Genomic DNA, 15,326 nt, shown 5'->3' on the forward strand with positions numbered 1-15,326 from the left:
TTCCATCCATGATGTAACTCCCGGGTAGGAAGTACCGGTTTATGATACGCGGAGAGTATAATCGTCACCCACTTGTCCAGCAGTTGAGCAACGGTATTGCTAGATTTTCCTTTTTCATGTATTTTCGCTTATACATATATTTTTACTGTTGCTGTGTTCTTCCTCATCAATAATCTAAATACTAACACCACATCACTGGCGAACGAGGATACGGACTTTTACGAAAAACCTTAAAACAACTTCTGGCGGCGAGATAATTTAAATGTTACACCAATATAGCTTGTCAGCGACTATTCGAAATAAGCTTACGTTAGGACCCTTAAAGGAAAAAAAGAAACATGCAAGCAAGATTTGACTTAAATGCGATAAAAGTGTGGACTAAGTCGTAAGTAAATCGTCTGTGAAGACGTTTTTGGTAATGTTTTTTTCCTGTTCAGTTGTGCAAAATGTAATTTTTGTTTCTGAAAAAATAACCCAACTTCTGTTATGAAGCGTTTTGAATAAGAACTTTTTGTTAATTGTGACAAAGAAAAAAGAAATAAGAAAAGTCTTACGCTGTACGTTGTGGAGAGAATAAAGGAAACGAACTAAGAGAAAATTCTAAATATAACTGTCCACTTTTTATGCAAATTACACTTTTCAATTGAAAAATAAACACAACTGTTTTTGTGAAGAACAGAAATCGTCCATTTTCAAAACTTGACTTTTTGCGCACGTGTATCGAAGTTAACTTGTTTATTGTTTAATTCACTGCAAGCTTAAATGTTCAATTTGTTCAAGTTTTTATTACTCGAGTTATTAAATTCATTTTCCTCACTGTCGTTGGAACTGAATATTATATCTTATGAAACCAGGACAGTTTTTGCTAACAGGCAAATGCCCCATTTTTGTTGCAGTAACAAGCAAAACATTTTCCACCAACGTATGGTGCTTCTAAAAGTTTGTATATTGAAAAACCTATTGCGATTTGAAAGCCTTCACACACTAAATAAAAAAAAAATGTTCTTTTTTTTGGCCTTCGAGATTTTTCTTCTTCCAGTTTCAGAAAAAATATTTGTTTGTCGCCTAGTAATTGTATTCAATATGTAGATTGTAAGACCATAATTACGCAATTATTAAGGTCTTAAATGGATAATACGCAAAATTTTGAGGCTGTTTTAAGGATCAAATAAAACAACAAGCATAGCCATCCATGGTATATGTAGGAGGAGAATTGCTTCTTCAACAGTAGGAACAAGACGAGAAATTGCTACTTCAACAAAAGAGACACGATGAATTATTTTTAAAAGTGTTTAATCAGACAGAACACAGTAGTGCCAGCACAGCTTTTTCCATTCATGGAATTCGATCGATGCGTTTAATTGCCTATCCGAGCAGAATATGACGTTCGACTCTTTTTGTATAGGGAATACGAGGATTTATTCACTGTAGTCTGCCAAGAGTGGAGCAATACCCAAAGCCCGCCTAATTTTACGAAACCAGGGACCACAGAACACAGTAAGTTCGTTGACCATATTTTATCAAGGAAGACGACCGAGCTGACATTCTCCGAAGCAGCCAAGCTCTTATCTGAACTCTTTAGGCAGAATACGGCATTTTTTTTACAAGAGATGGCATTGCTTCCACCTGGCAAAACATGATGACGAAGATTATTTCACCTTCAAGTCTATTGTTAACAAACACTGTGATAATGTTCGGTTGCCAGTATTATCAGCGGACGATTTAAAATGTTTCAGAGGAAAACGCAAGGATAAAACGACGAGTCCTTTCTAGATTGAAAGTAAACAAGGGCTCACTTCCTAGAAGTTTGTCGAGGATAGCTAACGTGTAGTAAGCGTAAAAAGCGGCTCACGAAACATCGAGAAATCAGGCGTGTTATACGTACGAATGGATAATTCCATACAAGCGGATTACTATCATGAAAAAACAAACACACCCATGAAAAAAAAAACAGGAACAACGAAAAAGTGGCCACCAATCTCCGTAGAGAATTCGCTCACAAGACCATGCAACCGTTGCAACGGACAGCATTGCGTTAAAGATAGTTTGCGTGTTTATTTATTATTTATTTACTTAATCGTTGACTTTACTAATCGTTTTCTTTTTTACTGTTTCTTTTTACTTTTACTACTAAGAGCCTGTGTTCTTACATATATGGGCGTGGGTGTGTATGCTCGTACGTACAATTCACTGTTATGTGTGTGTGTGTGTTCTTATCCTACATAGTTTCTTTTGCCTTGAAAGTCTCCGAGATGTATGCGCAATGTAATGTAAACATACCTGCTTGCCTTGGCCAGCGGATAATGCCTTCTTGGTCGCTACTGGTCTGCCATCTTGTGGGGATTGGTACTACTGCGGACGGATTCATTAATGAACACAAGATGGGGTTGGAGGCTTAAATCTTTTATTCAAAGCAAGCCTAATATCTCGGAGCCTGGTTGTCGGGAGGGACCCAAATCCCCGTCTGATTCAGCTGTCTAAAACCATTCTCCGCCTATATGGTCGTCAACCGGAAGGCTTCGACCACAATCCCGTGCCCCCCCACAATTTCCGGTACATTCTATCTAGGTCATTGCAGGGTAACTGAGTTTGATGGCTGCCAAATCTAACCTTCTGACCCTGCTAACTCGTTGATGGGAAATCAAAATATGCTAAAACTACCTATATAGTAATTAAGCTGGGATTCCCGTTAAATTTCTTTTTTTTTGCACTTGTACAGCATTTGAACCAAACAGAACTGACGTCTCTAGGCATCTTCAGGCCATTTTCATAAGCAGCTGAGTGATGCGGAAGTTCTTCACCATAAAAATAATTTAGAAGCAGACGTCAACTTTACCATTACAATGAATAAATCTATACATCCCTTACAAGCAGGCAAATATTTATACCAACGTCTTTGTCTCTTTATTATCGAAGATAGTGGAATTGTTTCCTGTCGACAATCTTTTTCTCTCTTCCTCTACGCCTTCCCCACAAAGAAAATCTGAACATAAATAACAAGCATTTTACCCCAATCCCTAAGCCTAACCAGGCATAGAGCTTACTCTCATGAAATTAAGTCATATAACGAAATTATTAATCGCCATACATTTCTCCGAACTGTTATCTACTTTCTTTTATTACGTAATATATTACGTTAGTCTGCAGCTTTTAAGTTACGTCCGGTCCCTTTTCTATGTTTAGTGATGCGTAATAATGAAACAGACTCCTATCAATAAATTGATACACATTAACATTGGAAACCAATCACACTTCAGAATATGCGTTTGTATTTTTGATCACGGAAAAACATTCGAAGTGGTGATTTCGAATACCCTTAATCAAATATAAACAAGTTCTTGCTAAATAGTTCATTATCGCTGGTCCTATTTTATTTATACTTTTACATTATTAAACAATAGCTTAATTAAATCATGTATTTTACTCATCGAAAACAGATAACCCATACCTATTCATGCTAAAAATGTACACATTTGCAATATCTTTTCTAGTCTTTTCACCACGTTACTCTTTTACCCAAATAGACTATTGAAACAAAAAAATAATTTCAACATGTTACAGGCATGCAATTCATATTCAGTTTTTTAAAGCTTTAATTCAAAATTTACATAAAATATAAACTTTAAAATACGATACAAATTAGAAAAAACATTCCTTTCAAGGCCAGAAAATTGTTACTAAAATATTTTTTTACAAACTTTAAAATTAGGTACACGATTTAATCTGAAATTAACAAAATCTTAATGTGAACTTTATAAAGTAAAATATAAAAAGTTAATTTACATTGAGTGTAAAAATTACCATGGATTAATTTCATTATATATATATATATATATATATATATATATATATATATATATATTGTTGCAGTTTTTTAGAAAAAAATTAGTTAAAAATTATGTATCTATATCATTAATTGCTAAATAACAAATGCATTTTGTTTTATCTAAATTTGAAATGCATTGTGCACTGTTTTCTAAGAAACGGAAATAAACTCATATTTTATGTGGTTTATTGTTTTCTGTCGAAAAAAAATGTTGCGATATTCAGAAAATTATCAACGTTATCAAAACAAAATTGTCGCTTGAATATATTTTTCATCCTGTGGAATGTTCACTGCTTTTGCTAGTATTTATAATTAGTAGACAGAACAGATACTACAATCGGATTCTATCAAGAAGACCAATAAAGTATATTTTAGTTTCCTGTACGGCGGAGAATTGGGAGTTATTTCGCTACCCATAAGCATCAGTATTTGTATTATTATTGTTATTATCAATGTTGGTGTTACTGTTGTTGGTCCCTCGATAGATCGTAGATGGGCTTATATTTTCAGTGGCGCTGTGCGTCCGTGCTTCCGTGCGTCTTTACTTCCGTGTGTCCGTTATTCCGAACGAATGCCAGATAACCGTCCTTTAGTGTTTCCAGAAATTCTGCCACAAATCGCCTTTCATTAAATAGACGTGCATAAGTATTTTGGCAAAAATTCTCGTTGCGTTTCCAGGGGCTCAGAAGAGGTCGGAAATGCTTCAAAATGGCCAAAAAGGACACATTTTGCCCCATTACTTTAATCCATCCATTAGATTTTTCTGAATCTTGGCCAAAATGCGGAGCTCATTATTCTTAATATAAATCCAGTATAGGCAGACCTAGCAAAAATCTGGTTCGTGTCTCCGGGGACTTTTAGTTCTAAAAACGCCCCTTTTTATGGCTCTTTTTTTTTAAATTTCTTAACAAGCACTAGCTATGCCTGGCTATGTAGTGTTTTTCACGGTGGTCAACTCAAATACACCTGTGTTAAGGCCTGAAACTGCATCGTAATCCATTTACGTTGGGACTCGGCGTGTCCAGAGGCTCCAAATGGGTTATAAATACCCCTAAATTGCCAAAAATGATCCATCCATTTGATTTTCCTGAAACATGGCCAAAACGTGGAGGTCATTGTTCTTAATATAAACCCAGTATGGGTGATTCTGGCAAAATTCTGATTTGCATCCTCTGGGACTTTTAGAGCTAAAAAACATGCCTTTTTGGAGCTCATTTTTCATATTACTTAAAACCTTGATATGTATGCCTATATAGTGGGTTTTCATGATGCTGAATTCAAATATAAATATCTTAAGGCGTGAAACTGCACTATATGTCCATTTTTACTGAGATTCAGCGTTCCCAGGAGATAAAAAGGTCTTACAAATGTCCCAAAATTGCAAAAAATAACACTTTTTACCCCATAATTCTGCCCCATCCATTACATTTTTCTGAAACTTAGCGAAAATGTGCAGGCAGCGTTGTCCTTCCCACTTCTTATATTTATCATTTCTTCATGTTTTTTGTGACGTCATCTGACATACAGCACCAGAGGGGGGTACACACGCTCGGCCTGTTATTACTGATGGTATTGTTGCATTTTTTAAATTGTAGTTGTGGTTTTAGTATTTTTAGCTCTGCAATTAAAAAAAAGTAGCATTACGATTTTGATTTTCTGCAATCTTCATATTTTTATTATTTGATGTTGTCTTATTGTTCTTATTGATAGTTGTAGTAGCGCTAAAGTTATATTTAGTATTCGATTCGCTTCAATTATTACTATTCTTTTTATATTACTATTGTCAATAGTATTGTTTCTCTTATTTCTATGATTATTAGTCTTACGACTATTAATATTATTAGGATGGTTGTTGTTTCATTCAATAACATTATCTATTATTCTATGTATTTTCGAAGGTATTTTATCAGGTTTCCTTTATCGCTATACTAAGTCTATTAGTATCATTAGGAGTATTGTTATCAGTAGTATCATTAGTATTTTTAGAATATTTTCTACTATTATCATTATCATCATAGCACATGCTATTCTTACCATTAACCATATTATTTTTGTTGGTTGTGAATTTTGTAATGTTTTTATTATTAATCTTGATATGAATACTGTTAACATCACTCATTTAGTAGTATATATCATCAATTTCAAATTGGGTTTAAACAGCAACATTTCGTCACAGAATTTAATATCCCGGTCAACGTCGGGTTGCAGGTAAGGAAGTATATATATGTATATATATATATATATATATATATATATTTATGTAATATATATATATATTTATATAGTTATAGGTAGTTGCAGAGATAGCATGTTATCTAGGTATATTTTCGATTCCCATCAGCGAGTTTAGTGGGGTCACAAAAGTTTCGATTTGACATCCGTCAAACTGAAGTCACCTTTTTTGCATCGGAAATTATGGGTAACGGGAATTGTGGTCGTAGGTTTCCGGTTGGCGACCACGTGTGCGTGAATTGGTCTTGGGCCGCAGAGAATGTAGACGGGAAATCTTGGATCTCCGACAACCATGGGTTCCAGATATAGGCTTGCCTTGTAATAAAAGAATTGAAGCTTCAAATCCAGATTGTGTTATCAAGGCGTCTGTCTGCAGCAGTAAGTACCATTCCCCACGAGACGGCATCCCAGCGGTAAGATATCATCCGCTTGATAAGGCAAGCAGTTATGTACAGTTATGTATGTGTATATTTGTACATACACGTCGATACTCTTTCGATGCAAGAACTAAGAGCATGCAAACACCCAGAGAAAGAAGAACATATATGTAAGAACACACATACTTTAAGAGTATCCTTAAAAGTAAAAGTTAAAGAAAGATTAAACAAAATTATTCGCTAATTAAATAAGTAAATAAATAAATAAATAGAAGGACACAAAAGTCCATCTTTAACATATATATATATATATATATATATATATATATATATATATATATATATATATATATATATATCGCAATTATATGGATTATCGTTTCCTGCGTTTTCTGTGAAACCTTCAAATCAGTTCTCTACAGACAGCGTCGTTTTTCCAATCAGGATCAATTTTAAGAATTCTGCTACGAATTTTTTAGCTGTCTGTTTCCTGTATTATTTTTTATTCAATGAGGAATCCATTTACAATTGGGAAACGAATAACTTGTTGCCAAGCTAAGAATTAATGTAAACCGAACAACGGAGATTGTTTGGTTTGATTCGATCTTGTTTTTGTTTCTTATTTATTTTTGCCTTTGTGAATTTTATCTATTGATTTTGTTTAGATCTATTGCATTTATCATAAAAATTATCTTCAAGAAACACATATGTATACGTACATCTGTAGAGAATATTATAGCTTCAAGAACTGCATAACCGTTGTTGATTAGTTTTAACAATAAGATAAAAAAAACAAACGCTTTAAATTATTTCTATTACTTCATAATTCATATTATAAACTATACGTATTTATTGTGACTAGAACTATATAAAATATATAAAATTTTTCTCTTATTCAATGTTATTCAGAGCATATATATATATATATATATATATATATATATATATATATATGTATTATAAAAGTTTAAATAACGATTTAGAAAACACATGCACTTTTATTATCTTATACGAGTATATCTTACAGATCTGTTTCGATAGACATCTTCATCAAAGAGGAAAATATGTTATTATTGTATTTTTGACTGTAGCAAATTCTTCAGGCTATTGTATGGAGAAAAACATATTCAAATATTTTTTTAAAGTCACAAACACTTCAAAACACACACAGTGTGGTTCTCATTGTTAGTAAGGATACTATCTTTTATTAATTAATTTATGTATTTATTTATTCTTCCCTTCGACTGTTATTTCGAATTTATTATCATTCTTTTTATTGATTTTATTTAAAATAATAAATCTTTCAAATTTTTTCTCCATTGAAAAATTATTATATATTTCCGATTTTAGTTATTCTATTCTTGGGTCCTGGAATTTCGGGGGTATTCCCACTTATCGGAAGAGGATAAACCCGTTATAATAACACTATAATGATACGGTTTTCTACACAATTTTAAACGTTCGCTAAACGCCCTTCATGAAGAAAACTGGAACAAATAATACGTTTCCTGTAGTATTACACATTTACATATTTATGCTTACCTGTAATTTTCATTTTGTTATTTTATTTACTTTATTTCTAAGAGCTATATTTTGAAATCCATGGGCAAAAGTAGGTATTTCATTTTATTTGCGTGAAGAATCAATGAAGGAATTTGTTCTTTCTTTTTTGTTAATTTTTTTAATCATTTTAACAGTGCTTATATTAATGCAGGAAGTATTGAGTATGTTTTTATCGGGATAGTACATTATATGAACTATTCAATCTAATTATATATATATATATATATATATATATATATATATATATATATGTGTGTGCACGAAACATTATATTCCTCATAAAATTGTCTTTAAAAAAGTGAAAGTGTTTATATTTATCCAAATTAACAAATACATACTTTATTTTAAGTGTCTGAATTGTATGACTTGTAATAATCTGCTGCAAGGGACTAAGAGACATTGGCGAGTAATTCTCTGTGGCGAAGTAATCATTATTAAAAATAAAAATAGAGACACGCTATTATACAGATATAACATTTATGTATGCATGTATATATGTGTGCGTGTGTATGTGAGCGTATAAATATATAGCCGTAGATATTGTTCTATTATTAACATTCTATAAGTGGTGATACATTAGATACGTTGTCTTTTCAATATATATATATATATATATATATATATATATATATATATATATATATATATATATACTTGGGCGAGTGCATTGTTTGCCACAGAAAACAAGGTGTCTCTTGTGGCATGTTTCGAATCATTCTCAGTGCAGTGAATCCCTCCGAGTGATTTAACTATTTTTGCAATGAATGGCATTCTTCTCCGTTATTGTCAGGATGAAAATATTGCGGACCATTATAGAATCTGGATAATATTTGTCTTCATCAAAATAGTTTTATTCGCAGAATTTCAAAAGCTGAAACAATCCTCTACTGAACAGGTATGCCCGTCGTAACAACCAATGCTTCCACAACACCGTGTAATATATGGAAATTAAAATACAATATAGGTTTCAATATTCTAGTACGACAAATTAAGTCACTGCAATGCATGATGAATTCTTCAGGTGAGTTTCTGTTCGTGTGATATTTTTGAACGATAAATTAAGCCACCACAAATTAAAACGTGACAAATAGCTCATATACTTTCACTAAATAAATATTTACTAAACAAAGAAAACATTATCTATACTCTCATAAATTTGTTTTTTGTGCATTGGTATTCATATTATTTTTCTATTTATTGAATAAAAAATGACAACTCCGTTGTATATTGATCGTAGAATAGTATTCATCTGCAAAAGATCCGGCTTATTTGGATTTTTTGACATCAATTTTAATTAATCCCCTATTAGTCTTTCGGTTCTCTTATGGGATGATCATATTTAGTTAACAACTCCGTGTAATTATATTCATGCAGATATCCTAGACGATTTTTTCTTGCGTAATATTTGCGTCAAAAGATTATGGTAAACAAACACTTCTTTCTATATATGTATGCGCCATATATATTTGTTAAAAAATGCCTATCAAACTTCTCTATCAATATTGAGTCTAAACTTAATATGTAGGTATTTGAACTTTTTGCGAAACGTTATATCCTGTTTGTAGCTTAAAACATTGGCGTAAAAGTATGAAAAAAAAATGGAATTTGCCTGGTGAAGGTCGAACTACATTACGAATATGCATGCGTAACAAAATAGCTATTGATACCTGTTTTAATTTTTAGCTAAGCAGAAAACATGTCTTCATAACTCAGGCATTAACGTCAAAGGAAAAAGTAAATCGTAAGCTCAACGTTTCTGTTTCGATTCTCGGTGGTGGCACACGAGTCATTTTTTTTTTAAACTTTTTAAAATCATTACTATATATTGCGTTCAATACATTTAATAATAAATACGAAATCTCCATTAATTTAAATATCATATGTAAGCGTATGGTCTACTAGTTTTTTATGTGATGGTAATATTTAAAAAAAAAAGACTTACGAGTCAAAGTTTAAAAGAAACAAGTGAAGCATACGTAGTTTCTCGCGAGTGTATATTGAACGAGGCATAAAATATGACTACGTTCTGTATTTGACCCCCTCTCTCATTTATCCCCTCAGTCAAATCCTGGTGAAAATGAATAAACGTTGCAGTTTAAGGCCTTAAAATGTGTAAATTTGAGTTTTGCACCATGCAATAAACAAATGACTAAGTCTATCATTTGCACTTCCCACCCCATTTAACCCAAATGTCCCCAAGTTCTTTACATATTAAAATTTGAGTTCTGCGCCATGCTGAATAGACATACAAAGAACTGCTAAATACACTAGATACACAGGAAATTATGAACAAATATCGTAAAAAAATTCCCAAAGTGGAATGTTTTTATTAAGCTTAAAAGAGCCCCTCGGGCATACCCAAGAGTCATCGCGATGTATAGACAAACAAAATCAGTTAGCTACAAATTTTCGCAAAGTTTCATCAAAAAATCAAAGGCATCATTTTTTTTAATATGCACCAAAGCGTAAAATTTAGCGATTTTAACACGATATGCACCCTAGAGAGCAACCGGAGTTTTCCCGGAAAATCCGTTCTCTTACATTTTTACTCATATCATGTTTAATGTTTATGCAAAATTTCTAAAAAATCCAAAGCGTAGTTATTGAAAAAAGTGCAAACAGATGAACGGACGAACGGACGAGGGTGAATTTATAGGTACCCTCTCTTTTTGTCGGGAAAACCAAAAAATATACTCGGCCGTCTAAAATATAAATGTTCGTTTACTTTCTAAAAACTGTAAATACCATTTCTACTGTAGGGGATTTTTTTCGTAAATATCTAGCAAAAAATTGACCATAAAACCTATATATATATATATATATATATATATATATATATATATATATATATATATATATATTAACAGATTATTTTATTCTCTTAAATCCAGACCCATCAGTTTGAAAAAAAAATGTAATCAACGGAGGTAGTATGCTTTCGTTCCGTAAGCCATAACTGAATAGAAGTCCTCAGTAATTCACAATTGCAGTTAGTTCGAGACTCAATACAATTTCAAATTACTTAGGACTCTTCCCCAGTCATATCTGATGAATTAATAGGATACATACTCTGGTTTATTAAACAAAGTGTTCTATTCGAAATTCTATACAGACTCCCGAGTTCAACAGACAGATCCGCAGGTCCCAGAGAAAAATTACTGAGTTTGACTAAATACACCCGAATAAGGTCAGAGGTTACGTCGACCGACACGTTATGCAAAGAGCAGTCAATATTAAAACAACAGTCCAGAGAATCGAAATAATATGAATAATGCATCCTCATCTTCAAAATTCAGAAATACAGTAAATTCATTTATTTTTTTTAATTTATTTTTACATTATCATAGATTAAATTACAAAAAGTGATTTTCCAATATTTAACTATCAGCATAGAAAATAAAATAAATGAAGAATTAATTTAATATTGACGATATTACGATGACACGGAATTTTGCTCTTATATATTTATTTTCAATTACGCAGGCATCTACATTGACTTTTTTCTTTTTTTTTAATTTACATTATTTTTTACTTCATTTTTCCTTCAATAGAAACCATAATTTGTACGGTTCCTCTGCCTTCTACTGTAGGTTTCTTCTTCATTCCGAGTCGCACAATAATCTAAATACCTGAAGACTGTCACGCAGTTTCATTTGAGGATATATAGAAACTCCTGGCTTCTGATTGATTCCTCAAAACCAATTTATAGAATCTAAAACCTGTCATTTATTCGGATGCGACTGTCAATTCGTATTGCAATGAATGCAAGCTTTTCATTTTTTTCTTCTTCATTTTTTTTGTCACACGATGATATAAGATGATTGCCTTTTCGAAAAGAAGTGAGGCATTTTGGACTTTTCCCATTATCATGATGGATCCGTTTTTCATCTTCTTTTGCTGCTAACATCTAACAACACTCTGTCATAACTAGAATGTAATAAAGCTCTCCAAATTAAAATGACGCTTTAGCTGAAACATTCAATAAAAAAAGAAGATAGCATTTTAACGAAACATTGAAGCAAACAACCTTTTAGAGCCAAAGATGAATCGGTCGTTCCTTTCGTTTTGATTATTTCGACTACTGTTCTCAACTTGAGTGTTATTTTTCAAATTTTCGCGCGCTATATCTTTTTTTCTTCTTTTTTACTCATGTTCACCTCTTACAAAACATATCGCTACTTGGACGTAAGAGGCTACTATTTGGATCTATATCTAGGAAAGATTAACAAAATATTTCTTTATACTACATTTAATCTTCTACGTATTAGTACAGCCAGGGAGGTAGGCAGCAGGAAGGGAATTCCAAAGTTTAGCTGTTCGAGGGAAGAGGCTATTAGAATAGAAAGGTTTCTGTCATTAAGGGACAACAACAGTAAAGAGGTGAGGTCTTATTGCTAAGCGGTTTGTTGGCCATATGTACGTCGAAAGGGTACAAGCGAAACGATTACAATATTTGTAAAACGGGCACAGTGATGCAACATTGCGGCGATGAGACAGTGGCTGGAGTTTAGCTGATAAAATGGGGTCGATTAGATTTGGTGAACTGATCGTATGTTCCGACCCCACATGCAAGTCGTCTTTCCACATTACAAATACATACTAATATTTAACAAAAAATTAAAAATAGCCTAAATGAATGCAAACAGTGGAACATGAAAGACAAATTATTTTAGTTTGCATGTATCACATTTATTTATTTTACCCTTAATGGCGGGTGTGCCAAATACTCTTCAAAGAAAGTATTTGATATCCATTAGCAGACGAAAACAAGCAATCTGGAAGTGGGTAAAAGATACAACGAACCCGATTACTCCTTAGCTAAGCGTAAACACTCTTTGGTTTTAAAAGCAATAACGAAACATACATAACAATAATTGGGCTGTTGACATCTACGGGCAACGGGCACGGGAATTTAAGTTCTTTTATTTACGAAATGACAGTCGCATCCGAATAAGTGAACAATTTTACATTCCATAAATTGTTTTTTTTAGGAATCAATCAGAAGCCAGGAGTTGTATATACGACACAATCACGTTGGCACATCCGTTCTCGCCAGATTACCGAAGTTAAGTAACGCTGAGCCTGGCCAGTACCAGATGAGCGAGCATTTGGGAAGGCGAGGCGCTGTATGTACCGTGAGGTAAAATACCAAGTTGAGAAACTGGCGCGGTCTATCCTTCTCTCGGGGGCATATGGGAATTTTTTACGTCGTGGAAGTAAACCCACCTTGTGATGGCGTTACGATAAAAATACCTCTGATAACCCTGGCGACATATATATATATATATATATATATATATATATATATATATATATATATATATATATATACATATATATATATCATAGAAGGCTGTTCAGTATTGCCCGGGAATCTGTCTTGCCCTATTACATATGCTATAGGTGGAGTTATGTATGACATTTCCTTATATATATATATATATATATATATATATATATATATATATATATATATATATAGAGAGAGAGAGAGAGAGAGAGAGAGAGAGAGAGAGATAGAGAGAAGGGGAGAGAAAAAGGGGCTTACGCAGTATATTTTCCCATCTATATAACAAATTATAATCTAGAAACACCATCTATATTATTACTGATCAGATTTTGTTTTTCTATTGGCTTGCCTGTCTTTTTGTTTGTTAGACACTTATCGGCTATAAGTTAACCTGATAAACTTGCAATAAATTTAGCATGGCGAACTCTTGAGATGTTCGCTGTGTCATAATAGACATATGTTAATAATTGAACTAGAAATTAAAAGCTCCAAAACTATGGGGAAATAATTCCACCCAATTTGAGATAAATTATCAATTAGGTACCTAATACGATTCTACAAACTGTTTATTACGTCGACTTCCTGTAATGACAGCATATCTTGATAAGTTAGCTTATTTTTTCAACTTGAACTTTTAATGAAAAACTAGTTTTTAATTCGTCAACTTCATGATGAAAATTACTTTTCTGCTCCACCTCCGTTCAAACATTTATAAAATAGAGATATTTAAGAGGCAGGAACAATCTACTGGAATAGACAAGAAGTGTTTAGTTCTAATTTTTTGGAAATTCACTGGGTATAGCAAAAGGCATTAAAGACGGCGAAAGTGTGCAACAGCCTAAAATATTGTAAACATGACAGAAAGCGAGATGAGGATAACAATCTTTAATATTTAATTGGTATAATCAACATTTTTTTGTAGTATATTTTTTGTTTCGCTATTAAAATACCAACATAAAAATTCTTATGACAGTTGTCTTACCCTTATTACTTATATCGTGCCTCATTATGAATTGGAAGCAGGTATTTTCTGTGACACCGTCAATAAAATTTTTGTTTTACATAGGCCTAACCACTTCTCAATGCCCAGACACTATTCGAGGATAAGGGTTAAGAGTGTACAGTCGGCAATTGGACAATATAGTAATCCTTAGTAATGGAAATTCGGTAAATCTGTTAACTTAAGTGTAACGGCTCTGAAGTACTTGGACTTGAAGACAAGCATATTGTAGTCAGCTGGAAAACAGAAAAACGGAAAACAATTCCACAGGCGTAAAGTTCTAAGAAATAAGCTTTCTCCATGGAAATAAGATAAAGAGTGGGAGGAATTATTGAAAATGTTTTCAGCTAGCGAAGTGTTTCTTGTGAAAGTTTAGCGGGAGGGGACCATAGATTGAAACTCAATCCAACACTTTCCATGAAAATAACGATAAAGCAAAGACAAACTCGCAACATATCTTCTGTGAGATAGAGGTTGCAGGGAAGAGAAAAGGACATCTCCTACGAGACTACGAAGTATATGTTGAACTCTATCAAAGAAGGACAAGTCCTTTCTAGCAGCTCCTGCCCAGATGTGTGGCAGCAGTACTCCATCCTTGGACGTACCTGACTTTTATATAGAGAATTGCATCATCAGTGAGATATCAACTAGATCGATACAAGAATCCCAACATTTTTCCACCGGTCTTGGCCTTATAGAGCAAACAAGCTCCCATTATCCGATTTTCTTTGTCAATACAGCATTAGTGCATTCCTTCCTAAATGTTTTGCCGTCAACATGGCTGAAGAACTACATTAAATTATCTCTATCTACCATTTTACGGTAAATCTCAAGTATGTCGGAATTCCAGCAACATATGTTATAAATTGACCCAAAGTTACTAAGAACTGTGCAAGGTAACGGCGCTAGTCTCCCCAAGGTATTATACATCCCTGCTTACTTGAATACATATAGCGCCTAGTATTTTATAGTATTTGGTCATCCATTTGGTACTGACTAGGTTCAAATCTTCTAACTTTGTGGATCTAATCATAACCG

The sequence above is a fragment of the Euprymna scolopes genome, chromosome 17 (genome assembly GCF_053919585.1).
Source record: "Euprymna scolopes isolate OS-2025 chromosome 17, ASM5391958v1, whole genome shotgun sequence".
Classification (NCBI taxonomy): domain Eukaryota; kingdom Metazoa; phylum Mollusca; class Cephalopoda; order Sepiida; family Sepiolidae; genus Euprymna; species Euprymna scolopes.